At 25.6% G+C, this 25,351-nt stretch overlaps 1 protein-coding gene across 2 annotated transcripts in view; it reads left to right on the top strand.

The window, feature by feature from the left end:
• The window catches only part of LOC136985752 (glutamate-gated chloride channel-like), a 169,687-nt gene that overhangs the window by 29,202 nt on the left and 115,134 nt on the right, over positions 1–25,351 (top strand). The window contains exon 1 of one of the 2 annotated variants that reach the window (XM_067283100.1): positions 9,766–9,974. The exons of the other annotated variant lie outside the window; for it this stretch is intronic. The gene's annotated coding sequence lies outside the window, so the exon portion shown is untranslated. Of the gene's footprint in view, positions 1–9,765; positions 9,975–25,351 lie in introns of those variants that run through there. 2 annotated transcript variants of the gene reach the window in all.

The raw sequence follows: 25,351 nt of genomic DNA, 5'->3' as shown, positions 1-25,351 counted from the left end.
AGCTTTTAAAAATTTTTCGTCTATGGAAGTATAATTTGGAACGTAATATTAAAATTAACATTACCTTTCATGATTATTATATAGATTTAAATAAGCACGTTATATGTTATACAATGTAAATTATTTCATAAATATTTTAGAGGTAAAGAATAAGATAAATTTTATAAAATCATAAATATTAAGAAGATTTTTAAGGCGTTAGCCTATTGCTCTGGGAGATCCGGTATCGAATTAGGCTGAGCAGATCAAGGAATTTTTTTTGTAGGCGGTCTGTCCTAGATAAGTCGAATCTCATTTCTCACCACTGGCTGCTCCATTGTGTTTGACCGAATCCATAGTGGGTTTGCAAAAAGGTCCCTTGTTATCTACAGGGAGAAAATGGTAAAAACAATTTGGCATATGAAGTTATGCGTATTTAAAATGACTGCATACCGTTTAATTCTACCAAAGCAGAATACAAATACGATCATAGAATAAAGCAACGCAACACTTTGGGCGATCTGCCAAAGGGGAATACCTTCGGGAGAACTTTCCACGGGAAATTAACCTTTATTTAGGTGTTAGACACGTGAACAAGACCCGGAAAATTCCTTGTGGCCTGCCCGTTGGTGAAGCATGAACCCAGGACAAAACCAGTGTTCAGTAGTTTTATCCACTCAACCACTTGGTAGCCCAGAATAAAAATAAGTGATAAATTTCATACATGACAAAGACATTCAAATATCAGAATATGTTTTTGAAAATAGAAAAATGAATAAAGATTTATTTTCAACGGGAAAAACTTGTCACAGATAACATGCCACACTCAGGAGAATACGTGTCATACCTTGCGGTGAGAGCTCTTAATGGAGCCTCCTGTATGGGAACCCATAATTCGTTTGAGGAACCCTGGCAAATAAATAGAATAATTTGAAATACGTAGGGTAACTAAGTTTTTATATTTCAATGATTTTGCACAGTGCATATACACGTATGTAGTGAACCTATTTATATTTTTTGGTATATTTCATCTGCCGTAGATTTAAATTATATAATTATACGTATAAATACATTCTTGCTTATAAATCATAGACCAAGTCTAACTAAAATTTCCAGTTTAAATATATCATTGCATCTATATAATAAAATATAAATAAACAGGAAAATAAAATTATTTTATAATATTAATAGTTATAGATTATATGTTATATTTTGAAATATTTTTAATTTTAAAATAATTTAATTTGTTGTGTTTCTATTGATTTTTAATATGTTTAATACTTTTTATTTAGATGAGAATAGCTTTTCATTTTATAGGTTTTCAAGCTATTTTAATATTTTTAAATTTATATTATTAAAATATTATTTACGTTTTTAGTATATTTTATGACAATTATCACATTGAAATTTTTTAAATATCTAAAATTTTATAGTTCTATAAGAAGTAATGAGATATAAAACAAGACATGAACAAGAAAGTATATTATATTGTTATAAGAGAAAGTTAGGTTATATTGTTTGACTTGGGTGTGTCTATATAAGGAAGAATAAACTAGATCACCTAAGGAAGATAACTTTTATCTCGACATAGAATAAAAATAGAATTAGTTATGATTTTACCTTGCTTTTAGCCTATTATCCGAAATGAATAAGCCATGTGTATAGTACTTTAAATATTTCAAATGTATAATTTCATTACAGTTTATTATAATTAATAAATTAATAAACATATTATATTTTAAGTCAAATCCATTAATTCGTAAATATAATTATTCTTAACAATTTTCTTCGTGGTTGTAAAGTTTAATTAAAACAATAGAAGCAAATTAGATAATTTCGTAATCATTTAAAGTTTATTATTTTATTCTCTTTAAAATTCTACACCTTATTTTATAATTTGTTAATTTATAAATTATTTCATTATATAACTCTAATATAATTCTTCTTTTATAATCAAAATTTGTTTCTATTTATTTAAAAATAACGAAAAACGAAAATGAAAGTAATCATTCGAAGTAATGTTGGATAGTTATAAGTATATTGGAAAAGGCCAGATCAATTTTGATGTAATACAGCTTCAAATTAACTAAGAAGTAAAGTTTGAGATCAAAGAAAATTTTTAGAAATAGCTAACCTAAAAAAATTATTCAATATTTTTCAATTTTTCTATAATTAATATATTAGCTCATCTTTAGAAAATTATATCATACTTATAAACTTAATAGAATAATTAATAAAAGTAAACTTAATTTATAATTTATAATATTAAGATTTAAAAAACCTATTCAAAATATATTGTGTTGCTAAAAACCGAATTATTTAGTTTAAACTCGAATTTATGATGCAAAAATCTTAGCTGCATGTTAGAAAATTAAAAACTAAAATTTAAATTTAAGAAATAAAATATTAATATTGATTAATAAAAAGTGCGACTATATTATAAAAAAATAGTAAAAATATTCTGAAGTAAAATATTACAACTCAAACAAAAAATATTTATTAACTACGTATTCTTTTCTTTTTATAAAGTTATTAATAGATATTTTTACATGTCTGCTATTTAAATTATACATAATAGGTTCTATATTCACTTTTATTAGACTCGATAATGACAACAATTTGAGATGTTTTTTGTAATATATGTATATATTACGAAAACCATATTACATACAAAAGACATGTATATTGAATATATTATGCATGTTTATTATATAAGCACTGAAAAGATTGTAGGAAATACAGAGAAAAATTAGAAAACATGCGGAAGTGTAACAATTTAGAAGTTTGAAAAAACCTTTGGCTCTTTGATAAAGGTTAATGAAGAACAAGAATGATGCTGCATTTATCAACGCATTGTGGTGCTGTCTCTCTTGTTTACATCTTCTTTTATTTAATATTGATTTTTTTATATATTATCTTTATTTATGCGATTTAAAATTGTATTAGGAATTAACTGTACTTCATTTAGACCTAACTATTCGATATAAAATGATATCGATTTATGTAAAACCTGAACAGTTTTCACCCCATTTTAAACTCTCATTCCTGTAGACCAGCGGTTCCCAACCGTTTTTTGACCAGGGACCGCTTTGATTTCATTGTTGTTAGCAAGGACCACAAGGTTTAAGAAAAATAAACTGTGTGAATCTAAAAATAAACTTTAATCAAAACTTTTAACATAAGTAATCGTTAAACTCAAGAGTAACATGCTTTAATAGTACTATTATAATAGAAAACATAACATTTTTAGTAAAAATTAAATTCAGTTTGTATCAATGTGAGAATAATCATTTAAAATGAATAAAAGTTTTAAATCTTTCGCGGACCATATTTTAGCTCTTGCGGACCACTGGTTGGGAACCGCTGCTGTAGACCCTAAAAGAATCTTTTTTTCATACCCATTATGGAGACGACCGGGTGATCAGGAACGAGATCCAATATATTAGGTATTGTACAACCCAAGCAAGAAAAATTCGTATGGAATTGCTTGCCCGGATTCGATCCCGGATCCCTCGGGTACAGTAGGCTGACGTTTTAACAGCATGACAACGAAAAATATTTTCTAAACTCTTAGGTTTCAATGCTTTAATTCTCGTTTTTCATTTTTTCAAAATACTTTTTAATAATAAATTTATAAACTTAATATCTTGTACACTTTAAATGTTATCTTTGATAACTTTTTTCATTTCTTTAATAATGCATATTAATATTGGCAGCAACCACATAACCCTAAATACAGTCTTTTCAAAAAATAATTTGTATCATTTAATCTCATCTTTCCATATTTTATTTTTATAAATATCTTTGAAAATATAGAATGTGATTTTACTTAATTTCAATATACACAGCATAACACGCTTTTGAGAAAATACCATTTGAAAATTTAAACTAAATTATTCGAGGCACTACAGTAATTTTCAATTTATGTATGTAATGTGTATCCTAATTTTGGCTTTTAGATACCTTTGTAACGTTTGATTTGAGTATCGACTATTATTATCAGTAGATCCTATAATATAATGTAATTGTTATAATTACATTCTATACTATATACAGTACTAGTGTAAATCTCACAATCTTAATTTTATGATTTATCATAAATACAATAATAAAGGAATAAAGGTTAGAAACAAGAACTTGAAACAAATTTAAATTAAAATGATAAATTGAAAAATATTGCCATACATAACTTGATAATCAATATTTATCAATTTCTCTTCATTTATACTCATATCTTATAAGAAAATCTGAGTAAGATGCAACTATAAGTCATTTGTAAGTAATATAAAGTAACTAATTAACCTTAATATTAATTATTATATTTAAGCACTTGATGGGGGAGCGATAACTAGGGAGGATACAATGTATCCGGATAAAACTGTTTGTGAAAATTGCTGAAGATCTGACTCAAACTCACAAATAACATTTTGAAAATGTTTAAATTTAATAACTTAAATAACACAACTTAAAAGTTTCAATTAAATATCTCAAACTATCTGTCTGATATATTTAATAGAAGTGTTCGCAATTATTTCTGATGGTGTTCTAATGATAAGGCCATTTTGAATGATATAGGAATGAAATATATAATCAATAAAATGATATCAAATTTTCCATCAAATTCAAATTATGGTTGCTAAGTATCCTCCTGTAACAGGAAATAGTAAACAGTTTCGAATGTATGCTGAGAACATAAACAACTATGAGTCAGTCGTTTGAATGTAGGCAAAAACATAAAAAGTAAAACAAATATTAATGTTCGTAAACATTTAGTTCTATTGATAAATAATGATGCTTATGTTTTATTTGATTCCAGTTTCTCTGCGTGTATTGAAAACCTTGATCGTTGCCTCCTACCAAGCAATAGTTATTTGAGTTCGAGTAAATATTGACTATATATTTTTTTTCTTATATTGAAAATGGCCTTTACCTTTACCGAATTAGTAATCTTGATATTTCTTCAGAAATTAATTTTAGGAAGAAAATATATAAATCATTAAATATTATTTTAATTGAATTTATAAAATTTCTTGTTAAATATGTAAAATTTATTATTTTTTTACTGTCGTTATTTGTTTTAATCGATGCGTCCAGAAAGAAAACGTCATCTTGTGTAATTTCTTTAATATTTCTGTTGTGATTTTAGTTTTAATTAATAATATTTATTTTTACAACCGAATATAAACGTTGTCTATTGTCAGCTGACAGATGATTTATTGTATTTAAATCATTCAAATGATATTTAAACAAAATAAAAGATAATCTTTATTTTTTTTAATATTAAAATTTATATGTTACAATGTATAAAAGATACAATTCGATAAATTTTATGTAATTAATTATTGTCACATTTTAATTAATAATAATCTCTGATTATTTAACGATGATTAATCAAACTAAAAATACATGTAATACTTTTTGTTCTCCAATTAATTTTCTTAAGACTATAAGATGAATGATACACATAATATATATTAATTTAAAATAAATTCTAAATAACGATGTTAACTAATTAATTCAATGTATTTATTAGTATGTATATTCGATATAATTTTTATTGAAAGTTTTAAAGAAATTATTTAAATATTTCAAGTCAAAATCGAAATTAATATAAGATTTTCTGTTAAAAAAAGAAAGGAGTGAGAGAGAGCGTGTGGAGAATTTTTTCAGCTAATTTACTCCTGGCAAAGTTTCTTCTAAACAAGAAACCTTAGTCTTCATTCTGGCTTCGTGTCAATCGAAAGAGATTAAGTTTAACAAACGGTCGTTCACTTAAACGGATTTTAACCACAAAATCTTCTTCTAATATCCGGTTCCAAATAAGTTTGAAGGCAACTTGAATTGTGATTGATGCTAAATTCGAAAAAAAATATTAAAAACAATGAATTTATAGAATGTGTGTTCCGATAGTTTTACAGTGATATTTATTTTCCACTTTTAAAGTGAAAAGAAAATATAATACACACGATTCTAAAAATAGAATTAATTTTTTTTTATATAATTTATTTAAAATAAATAATAGTTTAAAGAATATAACAAATAAATAAATAAATCGAGTTTGTATCTGAGATAAATAAAGAGAAAGCGATGTGCAGTTTTATCTTGCTACTTTGACACCATTTAGGATATGGTGTTGTTTTCCTGTTTAGAAAAAAAGGAAATATATCCAAGCATTTCTTTTTAGCAACAGTAACGATATCGACTTGACCTGGCAACTGTTGTCTGTGTGTGTGTCTGTGTGCAGCAATTTGTTGAGCCTTCCAAAATTTTTTCACAAACATAATCATCTACTCTGTTAGTTGTAGTTTAGGATCTATAAAATTCGATCGTTATCACATCATATGCACATTTAAAATTACAAAAAAAATATAAAGATGTAGCCTAAAATGTACAGTTATAGATATTTTAAAAGAAATTTAGTTTCAGCATTGTTAATTTAAATTAATAAATAATAAATATACTGTATATTATATATTTTTTGAAATTTTTATAACAGATATACATTGTAAAGCTGGTGTAATATAATTACATAATAATACTTTCCATCACAGACTCATTTTAAAATAGTCTGTGATGAAAAGGTGTATTATATAATTATATTTTTTCATATATATCAGTGGCGAATATGTTGATAATATGTTATATCAATAACTATCGACCTACTATAAAATAATTTATATTCTATTCAAGCATATCACTTGTTAGATAGAAATAAATTAAAATAAATGATCACGAGATACATAACTATTATGAATACTCTATATAAATAAATATGTGTACCAGTTACTGTTTCCAGTCATCTACCTGCTCATATGACAAAAACATTATTATATTTGATCAATAATAAATACATTAATACTACTAAAGAATAATAACTGAAAATTAACTCAATAAAATATATGTTTCTATACAAAAATAAAAGTTATAAATTAATTTATTCTTTTAACTATGAAGAAAAATTTTTTAAATGTTTATTTTTTTGATAATCCAAGCTTTTAAATCTCTCAATTAGGCTATAGAAAATTATTTAGGTCAATTTAAAATATTTAAATTTATTCCTTTCAGATTGTTAAAATTTTATTTTAAATAAAATTAATGACAATATTATTCTTATTTATAATAAATTGACAAAATAATAATTTGATTTAAATATTAGTTTAGAAAATAGAAAAATTTTTATAATTTAAAAATAATATTCTGTTTTGCTTATCCTATTTTAAAAAATATTGTTTAAATCGACCTGAAAAATAAATAGGATTAATAATATAATAAAAATTTATTGTTGTAAAGCTGAATACTTTTTTAACGTACAATCCATTAAACGTTGAAAGGTTATAAAAAAATCAAATAATTTTTTTAAAAAGTCTTAAAGTTGTACAGAAGATTAAACACAACTTTTGTTCAAGTTTACAATTTATCAATCATCAAATCTCTCCCATTTACTCTTAATTGTCTAGCCACATTGATAATGATGTATGGGCAAACGACACCTCATTGATTAAGAGGCTTTGTTTGTCGAATGGAAGAAGAGCACAGAATGTACTGTTTCCTTCTTATAAGTACAGTCTACAACAGAAATTAACGAAATAGTTCTAAATATTTAATACTCTGCGAGCATTAAACGCTAATTAGAGTAACATAGTAGATTGAGCAATTAGACATTTAGGATTGTTATTTTTTAAACATTCATTAAAAAATAAAAAAGATATTTATTTCCCGCCTAAATTTCTAAATAAATATTATAATAAAAGCGTCTAATTTTAGATGATAAATTATTTTTAACCAAAAGAATTTGTTTTTTATTTTTATTTGCCGTATGGCATTCATTTAATTAAATAGTTTATTAGATCCCATTCAATTGATATCTTAGTATATATTTTTAGGAAATTTTAAGTAATTATCGCAATATTAAAAGAAATTATATTTTATTTATAATAAAATGATTAATTTAATATAGAAAATCTTATTTTGTAACACATTTAAGATTTATTTTTAAGCATAAATTCTTTTTGGATCATTTCAAAACGAAGTTATTTCTTGTTAGAGTCCTTACCTGTAAAAAGTTATTTCTGCATCTTTTTATCTCATACATCAATGTCCTGTCATGTTTTTTTTCAAACACGGAAAGAAAAAGCTCCATCTGTTGACAATATCTAGAATTACTTCATTTAATAACATTATAGATTTCATCTGGATTACTCTACAATGACGAAATCGTAAGTGATGTTACATAATTAATAGAGAATGAATTTAACAGTAATTTATTTCCAGTAATTAATATTAATATATATATGCATCGTATATGTGTGTGTATGCAGTAGCGCGTTCGAGCATTATCTTATGGAGGTAAAACTTTTTGTATGTAAATATATAAACCTGATCGTTTTATTTTTCTTATATTTTATTTATTTATTTACGATAGATTAACGGATTTATTCCCTTAATCAATTAATTACGCTAATGTAGGTGTATACATGTGTATGTTTACATTAAAAAGTTTTTTTTTTAATATAATGCATTATAAATTAAATATTAAAATATATTATAATTTTTAAGTACTAATAATAAAACTATTTTATCATATTTTTAAATTATTGTTAATAATGTTCTTAAAACTAATATTTTAGTTTTTAAATATTATTTTTAAAAATCTTTTTAATAATAACTTTTAAAAGTGATTGAAAATAAATACATTTTTAATAATAATGCAGAAAACTTTACCTTAAGATATAATTTCCTTTTTTTTAATTTTATTTTATTTAAAAAAATACAAAAATATATTTTCTAAGTATTACTTCTTTCAGATTTCATTAAAAATATATAATCGAATTGTCCCATTTTTATTTTTGTTCTTTAAATTTACAAAAATATGAAATCCGATTTATAAACTTTACAATTTTTGTTTTTAATTCTGTCGCAAAAAATGGATAAAAAATAATAAAATATAAATCTTTTTCTTCACGAGAAAACAATGATTAATATTTATTACATCATATATAAAATATAAGGTGTCAATTTTATTGTTTAATATAAAATTTTTCTACTAAAAATTTCGTCTAAAAATATAAAGACAGACACACGAACGCTCTGAAAATAAAAAGTTGAAAGGCAAGCAAAATTTTAAAAATAGCTCATTTATTAATGTGTTTCCTTAACTTCATTTAATTCAATTATAATTAAAATTTGTCATAAATTATGAATTAAAGCTAAATTATTTTATTTCATAAAAATTTAAACAAGAGAAAGAGAAGGACCATATTAAAATTTTAGGATATATTTGCATGTAATTACTAAACATTTATAAATTAACAAGTATTACACATTAATTTTTATTTTGTTTTTTTTGTCATAAAGTATTACTTTGCATATTAGAAATGGTTACATAAATCAGAAATACAACTTTATTATTAAATTATGTTCAAAATAAGCTGTATTGCGTTGTATGAATCGTGTTGCATGTCTCTCTCGCTCTTTGAATATTTCATTGTTTAGTAACTAAATATAGATATCACATCCCGAACTTTCTGCTTAAAATTGGAAATTATCCTAAGGATTATCACGTAAGCGTTATAAATCTTTCTACATTAGAAAACTATCGTATTTTTCTTAATTTATGTTTTACTAAGATCCTTAAAAATCGAATAATCATCTAAATAGAATTTATTTAATTTGCTAATTATGCTTCACTCGAAGAATTTATTTGTTCGTTTATAACCTTATTATCTTATTTAAGTAATCCTTTGACGATTTATATGAATAGATATTATTTAGATTAAGATGAAACGAATAGATAATTTGGCATGATCAAAACTGCCATTTTTGTATTAAGTACTGTTTGGAGTTGCAATGGATTTACATCAGCTGTAAGAGGCTTCAGTTATTTATACTTCTATTCTGTTAGGTATACTTTGGCAAGCGGTAACAATTCTTTCGTTTTATCATGATGCAAAAGGCAATGCTGTCATTGGAAATATGATGCTACTACTGTAACTCATGTGAGAAAAATTAGTAACTAGTAACATCCATTTCCGACCAATTCTTCCTTAATAATTAACAGTTTACCTCATTAAATACGGTATTTGAGTTGCGGTTTTAATTATATACATTCAGGACATTATCTCGATATCAAAATTAACGTTTATCGTAATTAATTATGTAATTAACTATCTAAAGAATAATTAATAATTAATAGTGATATGAAATTTTTTAATAGTTTATTATATTATCATATTTTACTGTTTAAATTTTAATTAATTAATACACTTTTTGGCATATAATTTAGATGGAAATCAATAAGATAATTACATCTAAGTTGTGTTTAATTATATATATATTTTTGTTTATTTATATTTTAAAATGTTACGTTGAAGTTAGTATGTTTATATAAGGCTTATTTGTAGATCAAGGTTTTAAATGTCTTTCGCTAAACTATGTTAGGAATGAACAATAGGAAGTAGTAAATGAATTTACGGATCAAGTAAGGGTAATATTTTAACTACATTATACTTATTAAATGATTTGGCAAAGATAAATTTTGATATTAAATATTTAAATTATTCTTCAAGAATAATTATTAAATAAATTAGATAACTTTAGGTAATTTTAGTGAAAATTTTAAAAATTATTTTTATATAGGCCCTAAGCCTACCAATTAAAGTACAGTATATGTTCTTTATAATCCAGATTCTCTATTAGTTCTATAATTTGAATATTTCAGTAAAAAGACAAAGAAAGAAATAGAATTTACGCTACAGTTAATTCAATTTGATGATGATAATTATAATAAAAAATGAATATTAAGTTTATAAACTCACTTAATAATGATTATGGAAATAAATACCTGATGTAATTATTTTATATAAATTCATTTTTGTGAGTTTAACAAATTACTAAAGACAATTTATCAATGAAAGTCGTACGTGCTTGGAATTTTCAACTCATTAATTAACTTGAACCCAGAAGAATAGTTGGAATGAATATCTGTTGAATTTTAAGTGTTTATTTAATTTTATCGGTGTGAATAATATTGTTTAATGATTTAATTAAAGTATACCGGTATATTTTTGAAACGTTTCCCAATCGACAGCTTTAATACTATTAAAATTATCATAATCATCACTGCTATCTTCATAAGAAAAGTGTGATTAATTAATTAAAATCTCCCAGGAAAATATATTCTTATTTATTCAAAATAAATATTTTTAATAATTAAAAAAATTATTTCAAAATTAATTAATTTTGATTTTATTATTTTCTTTAGTTTAATAGTTAGAAATTTAGAAAAAATTATTACTCTTAACACTATAATACGCTTCTTGTCTAGCTTGGTATATACTTGTGAGCACTATGTTGGCCTTTTTATTCCTAGACTTATTACACCGTCACTGGACACAAGGTCAGCCTTAGAAAATCAATTTATTTTCCCCCAAAAATATGCATTTCGGACCTAGAGTTTCTTGGAATAAAGAGGAATAAAGTCTAGAAATAAAGAGGCCAACATAGTGCTCACAAGTATATTAGTTTTAAACTTTAAGACTATTCAACTAGCATTTTTAAGATCTTTTACTTTTATAAATAGTCCTATGTAGTTGTATGTACAATTCAATCAATTTTAAATTTATAATCCTAAAGAAAAAGAAAGTGAAAACACAACTTGGCAGAAATTTTGATTTAAGTTGACAGTTCCTGTTAAGTTTCAATGTATAAATGTTTTATTATAGATACAATATATCATGATACTTCTACTGCTTAGAATCCAAGAAATCCAAAGAAATTTTCATATCAATATTTTTTTACAGAATTTTATGCTCTTATGGTCAATACGACCTTTCACTTTTTCCGAATAAAGCTAAAACCGGAACATAACTGTCACTTATTTAAAATACTTGTCAAATAACGACATAAATATAAAAAATTCCCATTTAAGATTGACGTGAAAAACTATATATATATAGCAAGTAAGTTATTTATTTCTTCAAACAGTTTTAAAAATTATTTAATATATTTTTTATTAATTAAAATTTATTTAACTTAATTAAAATGTCTAAACACAATTCGATCGGATCAATTCACATAATTAAGCGTCTTTCTACTTATAAAATAACAAATACATCATATTTTTCCAATATATAAAACTTGAAATAATTAATTTTCCGATACGCCATCTGTTTTTAAGATAATTAATTAATTTTGATGAATTTTATATTAATTTTTTTTTCGTATAACAAATGAATTACAACGTCTTTCACAAGTATTAATAACTTGGAATGAATGGTATTGCAGATGAGTACATTACATTACAATGGATTAGAAAGGGAAATGCATGTTTGATCTTTCGCATAATAGAAAGGATTTGCAGCAAAGAGATTATTATTATTATTATTATTATTCTGTTAATAATTGCCTACTTCTATTATTTTCTTCTCTTGATTAGCCTAGTTATTAAATTATTTTTTAATAAATAAATAAATAAAATTAAATGGCTGATGTCCTTGTCAAAGAATCTACACAAATTTATAATCATTTTTTATGATAGAATGAAAATTTAGCAGCCAATTAGATGCATATAATCGTTCCCAAATATAATAAGTTGATTCTTTGTATATCTGACAGGTTTTTGTAGAAAATAAAATATTGCTACTTATAAAAATTGTTTATGGAATCGATAATGTTTTAACTGAATTTAAGAGCATATCACAGTTTATTGTGTCATCTAAATATAGGGCTTTGTCATGCTTGTGACCAGAGAATGATAAATGTCATAGGATATAAAATTCTTCAAGTATTCGACAATATTACATTCCAGGATATGAAATATTTTCAAGCAATTTTTTATTATGAAATTAATTTTTTTTAATAAATATGCATTGAACTTTTTATAATTAAAATACATTAAAAATGTATTGTAATTCTTTAATATGGTTTGCAGTATGAAAGTTTACAATATTAATTACTGTTTGAGTCATAAACATGGAAATTGAATTGATAGTTGAATAGGTTTATGTACAGTACCTATGATTACATTTGTTTTTTATGTTCGATCTGTTATTATTAAATCTATTCTGGTTTGTAAAGAATTATTTTAACTTTTGTGAATAACATTTTAAAAAATTCTAAAGTGTATATACGATTTCCACTAGAAAAGAATAGAAAATTGTATACAAAATATTATGCATATCGCTTCTGGCTTTTTTCTTTCTTCTTGTTGTATGGTATAAAATCTCACTTTATGAATTTTAATAAGAAAAATTCTCACGAATAACAACACTTATAGAATATAGCAATGTTGTTTGAAACTTTTCATTTTACTTTAAAAATATTTCGTATTTTGATTTCACATATAAAATATTCTCAAAATCAATATTACTTTGTTTTTCTAGATTGTCCTCGGGTATTTCTTTATGTTTCTGTTTGTTATTTAAACATGCCATCTACACTTGCAAATTATATAAAACTCTTGTAAAGACGAAGAAAAGTAATGTTTTCTTAACTTGATTTTTATCTAATGTGAGAAAACTTCAGAAGTTATACTATAATTAATCTTTTATTTTCATTAAAAACAACGCGATGATAATGACGTTCAGACATACGGAAAATACTAAAAACAATTGAAATAGATCAATAACAAGCAGGAAAAATAGAAAATTTCGTTTACAAACGTTAACAAAATCAGCTACAGTACAATAAAAATTGACGATACAATTGTATTTGGTTGCCCCATAAAAAGGATGTTTCTTTCAATTTCAAATTGAATCTTTTTTATATACATATATATTCTATATTTCCGAATTAAGTTTTGATTTTCTATTCTTTGGATGGTGCCCACCATTCTATTCAATATTACAATTCCAAACCCGGGAAAAATTTTTGTATTTGATTGATTTGAGTAACTGGCCATGTAGTGTAGAACTCGCCTTCAAGGTACATTATAAGTCGACCTGCATGTAAATAAGAAGTAGTAGAAAAAGGTAAGACAAATATAAAGGAAGTCAAATAAGAAAAACTAGTATCAATATAAGAGTAAAGGAACTAGTTAACTAGATAACTTCAGACAATGCCATTCGATATTACATTTAGAAGAATCTTATATTCAAGGTTTTCAGCTCTAACCTTTATCTTAGAGCAACACTTTTATGAACGAAGATAATATAATCTTTAAATAGTTTCTTATACATAAAAAACGTTTTTACATTATAAAGAATAGTTTAGTTTTTTTATTACTAAATATTCTTTTTAATTAAAAAAGTTTCTTAGATGTAATTTGATGTTTTTAATTTTTGCAACTTAAAAAAATAATTCGTCTTTGGAGTTAAATTTGATTAAATTCTAGAGCTTTTAATTTTCTGACAGAATACCGATATTCTTTCGAATAAAATTCACTTATTTTGGAGAAATTTTAGGTTTTATAGGAAAGAAAATTCAATTTTACTATAATATAATTTATTTTATTATATTTTGCGTTAATACTAAATTATTATAATTGTTATAAAAGTAGTAATTAATTACTAAAGTAAAAATAATTCCTATTTCATAAAAATGTAACGTAACTTACAATATTCATATTTACAACATATTTAAAAAATAAATTTAAGAAATAAATAATGTTATTAAAAATTTTAATAATAAATTTAATATGAAATTACCATCATAAAATATATTCTGAAATTTTATTAAAATGAAATAAAATATGTTAATTATTCAGTGTAATACAGCGTAATATAGTATTAGATATTAATAGTAATTCAGTATAATATAGTAATTGTGCTATAAATCAGCGTAATATAGTAATTTAATTATTACCATTTTTAGACTAAAAATTATAAATGTGTAATGAGACGAATAGTCAAATGAAGCTACATGATACAGTTATTTATTGATATAAAATCCTTAGACTAAATCTTAAAAAAAGTTTCAGATTATCAAAACTCGAGTTTTAATAATTTGACAATTAATAATAATGATAATAAGTTAGTTCGAAACTTTTTTCCCCTAAAGCTTTTCATAATCAGTCATAAGCTATTTAAGAATAAGTAATACGATTTAAAATCGATCGTTAAATTGGATTTATGTCAAAATTGTATTTGACATAATAATGATTTACAGTATAATATATATATATATGTATATATACATAAATATAACATTATTAATTATATTAAATATTAATAACATTATTAATAATACTAACATATTTTCCAGTATACACAATTACTTTCTTAAAGATAGTGTGATAGTTAATGCGTAATTTAACAATTTTCTTTAATTAAACTCTGGTTTTAACTTTGGCTGATTAGATTTGGTTTAATTTTTCTCACGAGATTCCACTATGAAATTGTATTATTTGCTTCAGTTTTGCCCATTATGGGCGAATAGATTACAGAATGCGACTAACAGGATAGGCAAGAGGTAATGAAATTTCAGGAAAATCCATAAGTATTCAGATCAAATCAGAACTAAAATTCCTCACAAGAAAGGAGTCTTCAACACAAAATCAGTTACGTGGATAGGTGAAACGCTACGCAACTTTAAATTACAGGTGAAGAATATTTATTTTCTTCCTCTAGTTGTTTATACCATTATTAAATAAGAATAAGGCGAGGACGATGATGTAGGCCTGTTTCATATTGTGACTGATAATGATTTGATTAATCACGATATGATTCATATCTGCGGTTAGTGTATCTGTCATTCTCAGTGATCAATTAACAAAAATAATCGTTTTTTTCTGTTTTTGATTCGGCATACTAAAAAGAAAATCACAACTAAACCCTTCTTTTTTTATTCATAAATATTATAATTCATTTGTATTGTTTATAATGTAGAAATTTAAATTTTATTGCAGCTTATCGTTTCTTAGTAAACGTAATTTTAATAAAAAATAAATTTGAAATGAAATAGGCACTTCCACCTGGGACTCTTCCTTTGTATTGGAAGTTGACTAAGAAAAGCGCAAAAGAATTTTTCTAAAATTAGCAATTCAAACGATAATCATCGTAAACGTTTCTAAACTTAATTAAATTTAGAATTCATTCTATATGCCTTTCCAGTGAATTTCATTCGATTGCATTAAGTAGCTCTATTTAAATAGCGTAAACAGACAGAATGACAGATAGTTACCTAATAGATAAAGTGATAACATTGACTTGTTTTATCCTTAAGATTTCCGAAAACAAACATCGATGGAATAGAAAATTTTAACGAAAAGTTTTTTTTATTCTGAAATAAACGAAATGCCGATAGTAATAGGGAAAGTTGCTCTGTACTTTACACGTGTAATGGTCTTCTACATGCTGTAAGAATACAAATTATCCATATCAGATTTCTAAATGGTGATATACAAACATGGATTCAACATGTCACGAGGTAAAATTGATTAAATTCAGGACATAATCGTAAAAAAACGTTTTGCTTTTTTTTTACATCAAAGTCATTGCTTCTTTGTGATACTGTATAGAAACTCGTTCTGAGCAATAAAATATTATTTCTATTGTAACATAAAAATTGTATCAGTATATTTTATGTTCTATTACATAGAACATAATATACACTGTAATATATTTTAAGATATTTATGATGTTTAATAATGCTCATTCGATAAGGTTTTAACATAAATTGTAAACTCGAAATTTCTCACCTATTTTGTTCGAGTATTTTAATATATGCCCTATAACTATATATATTATAAATAGTAAAATAAAATTTATGAAAATAATTTAAAGAAAAATAAATATTTATCTCCTTCCTGCGTTTATTTGTCTGTTGTTTTATTTAAATTAGGTAATTTTACTCGAAAATTTTAAAGATTTGAATATTTTAACAAATTTCCGCTCTTAATAATTTGTTTGTTGGTTAATATCCCAAAGCACTCGATAAAATTGCTTAACCTATTTTGTAGATCATTTCAAAGATTCATTTTTTGAGATTAAGAAAACAGTTTCCGGATTTATCTTTTAAAATATTTGATAAATTTTATAACTAAAATTATTATTATTTTTATTTTTTAAATTCTATTTAAATGCATACAATATTTCAAATTACATTTAATCTTTTACATCCGTTTAAAAAGGCATAATTCATTTTTTTCTTTAAAGAAATTAAATTCGTGGTAATGTTTTGATGTATAATAAATTACAAAATATTATTTTTAGTACAGAAAATTTAAATAATCTTTTGTAATTTAATATAATTTTATTTGAATACTTTCTATCAAGTGTTTAATTTAGAATTCTGAAAATAATGACATAAATTATATGGAGATTAAATAGAGACTAAATCAATTCAAAAAATATAAAAGTTTGATAGATTAATGTTATGTGCGATTCTCTCTATAAAAATCTTTATAAGTTTTACAAAATATAGGAGAATATTATAGATTTATTTTAATGTTTCCAAGGAGTTGTAAAGTTTGAATATTTTAACGCAGTTTTTTCCTTGTAACAATTCATTTTCTTCCCTCTTGGTTTGGCTAATCGATAGTCAAGTGGATAATTGATGCATTAAATGTACATCAGACACTATTTATTGATGTTAATGCTTTAATCGAATAATCCATTACATTAAAGATTATACAAGTTTCAAAATTTTTAAATTTTAAATTTATGTAACGAGAGAAATTAAGGATTAAGATGGATTTATTAATCTTAAAGTTTGGCTACACGTAGACTTTAAGACGGCTAATTAGGTTGTCTGATAGACTTGTTTGCTTTTAAGTATTAAACTTATTAATTTTATACTTTTTAGAAAATTAAAGAAGATCGTAATCCTTCCAAATTAAGATGAATTTGATAATGTTTTTGAAAATTATAAAATAAATTAATTTTTTTCCCCATTTATCCAGTTATTATTCTAGTTATTTGAAATATTGCTAGTCAGGTAATGCGCCATGATTATGTTTTTTTGTAGTTGCATAGTTCAATCTAAAATCAATATTTTCGATAAGCATAAATAATATTCAAGATATATATATATTATTATATGCAAAATGGTATAGATCTATATAGTAAGGATAATGTAGACCTTGAATGGATATGTAAATGTGAGTACATATTCATTTAAATAAAAAAATTCAGAGCTAGACATAAGAAATAGATTTGGTCTTGATGGTAATCGAACTTATGAAAACTTCGAATCCATACAGAAACAAAATCCAAATATTTCTCTCTTCTGGTTTCTTCGTATGTACTGTACAGTATATGAAATTTGACTGTCAAACTAATATATGTTATAGGTCTATATATATTTATACTAACTCTTCGAAAGTAATCGTCGTCTTATAAATTAACAGAGTATTTTACGCTTCTCTTCTTTAAATAAAGCTTAAATATATTTTATTTGTAAAATTCTACAATAAAAAAATCAGACGTTTCTCCGAAAATAATACACAATGTATCTTATTAGATAAAGTATTAAATATTTTTAAGATAAGAAAATTATTCTTTGTAATTTTATTAGAGTTAAAGTAAACGAACTTTTTATTTAATTTATTTTTTGCGTAGATCTTCACAATTAACGCGAGGAAAAACTTTATCTACTGATTTTATAATAGTAGTTATCGCAGCAGGCTGTCAAACCTACTATTTTTACATTATTGAATGTCATTTTATACAAATCGCCTGCTGAGGCATGTTCCATTTTCTTTTTTTAGAGTAAACAGAAGTTGTAAACAAAGTAACAAAAATAAGAATTATGTAAATATAGTAAGCTAAATACTTACTTTTTGCTGTTGATGGAATATTTTATCGAATAATTATATTGTTTTTGAAAATAACTTTTTGAACAGAATAGACTTATATTAAAATTTTTCGTAAAATATGCCAAATATACTGTACATAGAATTTTAGTTTTTAAAATTGCTTATTATTTTTATTATAAACATTATACATTAGAGTAATAAATTTGTTAATTAAAATTTCAAATCAGTATATTTCAATTAATATTATAACAATTTTAATAATTATTTTTTACTTAAACAATTTTAATAATATTCATAAAATAATGAATAGAGTTTTAGTTTTAATTAATATTATAAAAGCTTTTTAATACCATTTCTTCAAATTTATTTCATATTAACTTAATATTTACTTTAATATTAAATCAAGTAAATATGAATATTTTTTATATTTACTTGATATAAATATTTTATATATATATATATATATAATTTATATATATATATATATAAATTATATATATATATAATTTATTTATTTTAATATTATCTCCAGTATATCTTAGTATTTTTCAGTATATTAACTCTAATATATTAATTACAATTATTTAACTAACAAGTAAATAATGATCATCAAGAGGATTAGTTATCAGTTAAATGAATCGTGTATTTTATATTATTATATCTGGTTTTATTGCATGCAAAATCTAAAGTTATAGACTAACAGTTAATAATCTCATATTATATTAATTTGCAACAGAATTGTGATGAATTACAAATAAAATACCTTTCAATACAACTTTACTGAATGTTATATTGCTTTTAATCGAATTAAAATCCTTAATTAAAGTGTAAAGAAATAGTTATTTAATTATTTTTACGTAAATGTTGATTTAGTAAACACACTGGTTTATATGAGTTACCAATTTAAACTTTTTCAAAAGATTTTCTGCATATTATAACCATAAAAATATTTTCATAGAAAAAACATTTCTTCTTTTCGAAAAATATGAAATCCTAATGTTTCAAGATACTTAAAAAACTATCCATCATTCATTCAAAAACCAATACGAAATTTTCCATATGCAGCAAATCTACTCTAAATTATCAATAAAATCTCTTATACCCTGCTATAGATTTTATATATTTTTACTGATTCATTATATTATTATTATGTTGGGTTAAGTGAGATATACTCGGTTAACACCGGTGGCTGTGTACTATGCCGGATCAGAGTCAAGGCATAGTAACCAAAACAGAAATTAAAGAAGTGTATCAGTGTGTGTGTCTGTATTCAGGAATTTTCTCACAATATGACATGTATTCAATATAGTGGCTTTCTGCAGTATGATGTATGTGTTTCTATTCAATTCCAATGTGCCCAGGCTTTTGTGTAGTATGTGTGGTATGACACCTGTAGAGGAGAGAACGACAGGTACAATAAGCACCCTATCCATCCTCCACAGATGCCTTATTTCCTGGGCAAGTTCTGTGTACTTGCTAATTTTTTCAGTGCATGCGTTTTGTATATTGTGAGTGTTTGGAATGGATATGTCTATAATGTATGTGATTTTATTGTGTTTGTCAATGAGTGTGATGTCTGGTCTGTTGTGGTAAATTGTTTTATCTGTGATTATGGCTCTGTCGTAGTACATTTTGTGCGTGTTGTTTTCCAATACTGTCTGTGGAATGTATTTGTAGTATGGTTCGTGGATGTCTGCTAATTTGTGTTTCTTTGCAAGCTCTTGGTGTATTATATTTGCTACTTGGTTATGTCTGTGTAAATAATCTGTCTGTGCCAAGAGCTTGCAACCAGAGGTGATGTGTTGTATAGTTTCTGGCATGATGTGACATTTTCTGCATGTGTCATTTGTGAGTGTTGCATCTTTGAGTATGTGTTTTCTGTAGTTTTTAGTATTTATGACCTGATCCTGTATGGCAATCATGAATCCTTCCGTCTCCCCAAAGAGGCATCCCCGAGCTAACCAGCTGTTTGACGCAGTTTTGTCAACAAAATCCTGGGCCAGATCGTAAGGATGCCTGCCATGGAGTGCCTTTCGAGCCCACGATTGCTTAATGGTGTCTATGCTTTTTATATGTTGTGTTGTGTCCATATGATGTGAGTGTAAGTTTAATGGTGTGTTATTCGAGTCTGCTAGAGTTACTGCTTTATGTAATTGTGATGTTTCTTGTTTTTTGTAGAAAAACTCTCGCAGTGACTGTATTTGTTTGTAGTGAAGGTTAACTATGTCAATCAGGCCACGTCCGCCATCTTTACGTGGAAGGGTTAATCTTTCTGTGGCGGATTTAGGATGATGTTGTTTATGCTTAGTAAGTGTTGTTCTTGTTTTCCTTTGGAGTTGCTCAAGATCAGTGTGAGTCCAATGTATAACTCCAAAAGAATATGTGAGTACTGGGATGACATATGTGTTTATTGCTTTAACTGTGTGTTTTGCATTTAATTGTGTTCTGAGAATAGCATTTAACCTACTTTGGTATTCTTTAATTAATCTTTGCTTTATTTGTGTATGTTCTGTTAGTTTGGCCTGTTGGAATCCTAAATACTTGTAGAACTCGCCCTCTTCCATGGATTCAATAATGTCTCCATTTCCAAGTGCAAAATCTTCTTTCTTCAGGATTCCTTTTTCTATGTGAAGTGTTTTGCATTTATCTAGGCCAAATTTCATTTGTATGTCCTTGGTGTATGAATGTGTGATTTGTAGGAGTTGATGAAGTTGTTTTTGTGTGGATGCATAAAGTTTTATGTCATCCATGTACATGAGATGTGACAGTGTAAACTGTGTTGTTTTTTCGTGTCTGATATTGTAACCATATTGCGTGTTGTTTAACATGTTGGATAATGGGTTCAGGGCTAAGCAGAACCAGAGAGGACTCAAGGAATCTCCTTGAAATATTCCTCGCCTAATAAAAATTTGGTTTGTTTGTATGGAAGTGTTACTAACCCTGAGATGTAGTGTTGTTCTCCAGTGCTGCATAGTGTTTTGAAAGAATGCAATGAGTGATGGATGTATTTTGTACATGTGTAGAATATGTAGCAGCCAACTGTGTGGAACACTGTCGAATGCTTTTCTGTAGTCTATATATGCCATGTGTATGTTTCTGTGTTGTCTGTGTGCTTGCCGTAGAATGACTGAATCTATGAGTAACTGTTCTTTGCATCCCCTGTGGTTTCTACGACAACCTTTTTGCTGTTCTGTTAGAATGTTGTGTTCTTCAACGTGTTTGTATATTTTGTTTGCGATACAGGATGTCAATAATTTGTAGAGTGTTGGAAGACATGTAATTGGTCTGTATTGTGTGGGGTCTGTGGTATTGTTGTTTTTAGGTTTCATGTAGGTGATGCCCTGGGTAAGAAAATTTGGCATGTCTTGTGGATTGATGATGATGTGTGTTAGATGTTTAGCTAGTTCCTGGTGCAGTGATGTAAACTTTTTGTACCAGAAATTGTGAATGTTGTCTACACCAGGTGTCTTCCAGTTGTGTGTTCTGTTAACAGTGTATTGGAAATCATGTATGTTTATTTCAGCACAGGGCATAGTTGGTATGTTGTGCAAGTTTCTGTTCTCCTCCTCAATCCAGCCTGCATCAGCATTATGCGTGACAGCACTGGACCAAAGAGAAGACCAATATGTTGTGAGTTCTTCTTCTGTTGGTTTGCCACTGTGCTGTGTAACAGTGTTTGCTTTGTTATTGATTTGTCTGTAAAAGAGTTTTTCATTGTTTGTAAATAATTTATTTTGTTGTTTTCGTAGTGTACATGTTTTGTATCGTTTGAGTCTACGTGCTTTGGCAGCAAGTTTTTGTTTTAGTGTATCAATGTATTCTGTAATGTGTGTGTTGTGATGTTCATGTTTTGTGTGTGTTTTTATTTTCTTGAAAATGTTTTTGAGCTGTTTCCTTAATTTGGGTGTTATGTTGTTTTTAGCGTATTGTGTCAGCTTGCCTAATTGCTGTCTAATGTCATTTATTTGTATTTCTATTCTTCTCTGCCAGGCAGGCTTGTGATAGAATTTTGTTTTCTGTGTGTTTGTCTGTGATTGTACTTTCAGCCCATGGTGTGTCACTACTGTGACTGCTCCAGCATAAACTAATGTATGAATGTCTGCGAGTGTAGAAATTGAATGAATGTAGTGTGGTAGTAAGTGAGTGTTTACGTAATTTAGTGTTTTTCCTACTTCCTTTGACGTGTTGATTTTTGGTATTCGTGGTCGTTGTGTGGGATCTGTGCCTGTATATTTAGTGAGTGTTTCCTGAAATATATGTGAGAGTGTATTAACTAAATCCATGTCTATGTTATCAGTGATGGATGAGGAAATGTCTGTAGTATCATTAGTGGTAATTGTTGTGTGTGTGTTATTATCAATGCTTGTTGCTGGATTATCCTGACAGGTTACATGATCTTCATTAATGTTAGATGTTTCTGTCTGTTGATGTATTTGATCAGCAACCTGTTGTTTGATAAGTTCAAGTGTTGTTTGTGGAATAAGGTTGTTGTGTATAATTGTTCTTTTTTGATCAACAACCCTTTGTTCGGTGACAGTGAGGTGAGGATACTGTTGTGTGAATCTATGGTGTAGTTGTTGTCTGTATGCTGTCATGTTTGTTTCGAGTTTTGTGATGGTGTAATAAGTACGGATGATAAACTCGTTCATTTCTACTGTCCATTTCATCCGTTGGCGTGGTTTTCCAGTCTTTGTGGTCTGTGGATGCATTGCCACAGAAACACCAAGGCTGGGTTGGTTCCTCACATCTGTTGAGGGCATTGCAGTAGCCATGCTTGGGCCGGTGCTGCTTTCGCCACCGGTAACCAAGGGAGACTGTGACCTATTTTTCGAACGTGAGCCTCTGCCTAACCCACGAACGCGGACCTTGTTAACCCGGGCGACGTCCGAGCCGGTATCACACTTTGATCTAGTTATTACCATGATGAATATCTCCACAGAATGTGGGCGTGGTCACTCTTAGCTTCATTTCTCCCCATAGACCTTACTGGCATGGGTGTCCCTACCAGGAGCTTATGCTCCAGCCTGCATTGCCCTATGGATCAGTAAAATTACTGGGCTCTCCCACCACGACCAGGTGGTGACCACGGGAGAGTTATTATTATTATTATTATTATTATTATTATTATTATTATTAAATATTGTGTTAAAAAACTGAATTTATATCTTTAAATTTTATGATTAATACTAATTTATGGAAATACTAATGGTCAAAATCATTAATTTACATGTAATTTTCTCTGTTCTATAATCAGTTTTGTTTATAATTAATATTTTTATATAAATTTAATTAAAAATAATCTTAAATTTATTATTATTACATAAATTTATAAAGTATATTTATAGATAATATAGATTTTTGGTTTTTATTATAATATTGCATTACCAGTATATTATTATGTAACATTATAGAAAGAAAATTTATAATTACTAATCATAAAATTTGCTTCATAATCTTTTTCTCAATTTTGAAATATGATTTAAAAAAGATACAAAAAAAGATATAAAACATATAGAAAGTATATTGTACTCTGCACAAATCTATAAAATTCTATTTAATTTATATATGTATAGATAAACTAGGTGAATAGAAATACATATATTTGAATATATTGTACACATATTTTATGCGTTATGAATGTAATATGTTGTACTATAATAAGTCTATCATATAAGGAATATTTTATCTCATACAAGATCATTAAAAAACTCATTTTATATATAATATAAAATCGAAAATATCATAAAACTGTTAAATTTATCAACAGCTTAATTAAATGAATATATACATAAAATATATCATGGTTCTTGTAGGTATAAAATTATTATATATATTATAATATAGCCTTTACAATATATAATTAAAATAATACATGTACATAAAAGATCTGCGATATATCTTATTATACTGTATATGCTACATACATTATTTCAACATCTTTAATTAATATCTAATTAGGATTCTTAAGGTTGATTATAAAAAATAATGGTAATAATTTTCGTAAAATATATTCATTTAAATTACGATTTAGAAAAACTTTAAATAATTTTTTGTATTCAATGTGTAATATACTATATATTTTAGCGTTTTAATAAGTTATGAAATAGCATTAAAATATAGAAATAATTTAATTATTCTTTTAAATATAATGCTTATAGAAATCTTAAATAAAAATATTTTTTTAATTTAAAAATTCGAGCTATATTTTTTAAAAGTATTAATAGAAATTGATATTGATAGAGAATTAAAAGCGTATTTTACTTATATTGACAGTAAATATAGACTTTGTCGAATTTATGTTATTTATTGAAAATAAAGAACTGATTGATATTGATTTTTTACTGAAAAATTTATTATAAACCAATTTCTATTCAAAATTACGTTCACACAGAAATTACTTTATTAAGAAATTTCATTTTAAAAATCTAGAGTTGAATTGGACCAATTAGAAAATAACATGTCGCATATCTCAAAAATCGAATTCAAAATATAAAATTGATCGATAGCGTTTCTATATTTACATATAAAATATTGGACCATTAAAAAGTTTAGATTGAATTATAAATATTTAAATATTTATTTCAAAATGTTTTGATTTAATAATATTTGTTATATATAAGTTATGATACTGTGTACATTGTTTTTCAAGGTCTGCATTAACGATTCATTTATAATTGATGC

The sequence above is a fragment of the Centruroides vittatus genome, unplaced genomic scaffold, assembly GCF_030686945.1.
Source record: "Centruroides vittatus isolate TY-2023 unplaced genomic scaffold, ASM3068694v2 contig_976, whole genome shotgun sequence".
In the NCBI taxonomy this organism is placed as follows: Eukaryota; Metazoa; Arthropoda; class Arachnida; order Scorpiones; family Buthidae; genus Centruroides; species Centruroides vittatus.
The sequence above is the reverse complement of the archived record's forward strand: the minus strand, read 5'-3'. Positions and strand labels throughout refer to the sequence as shown.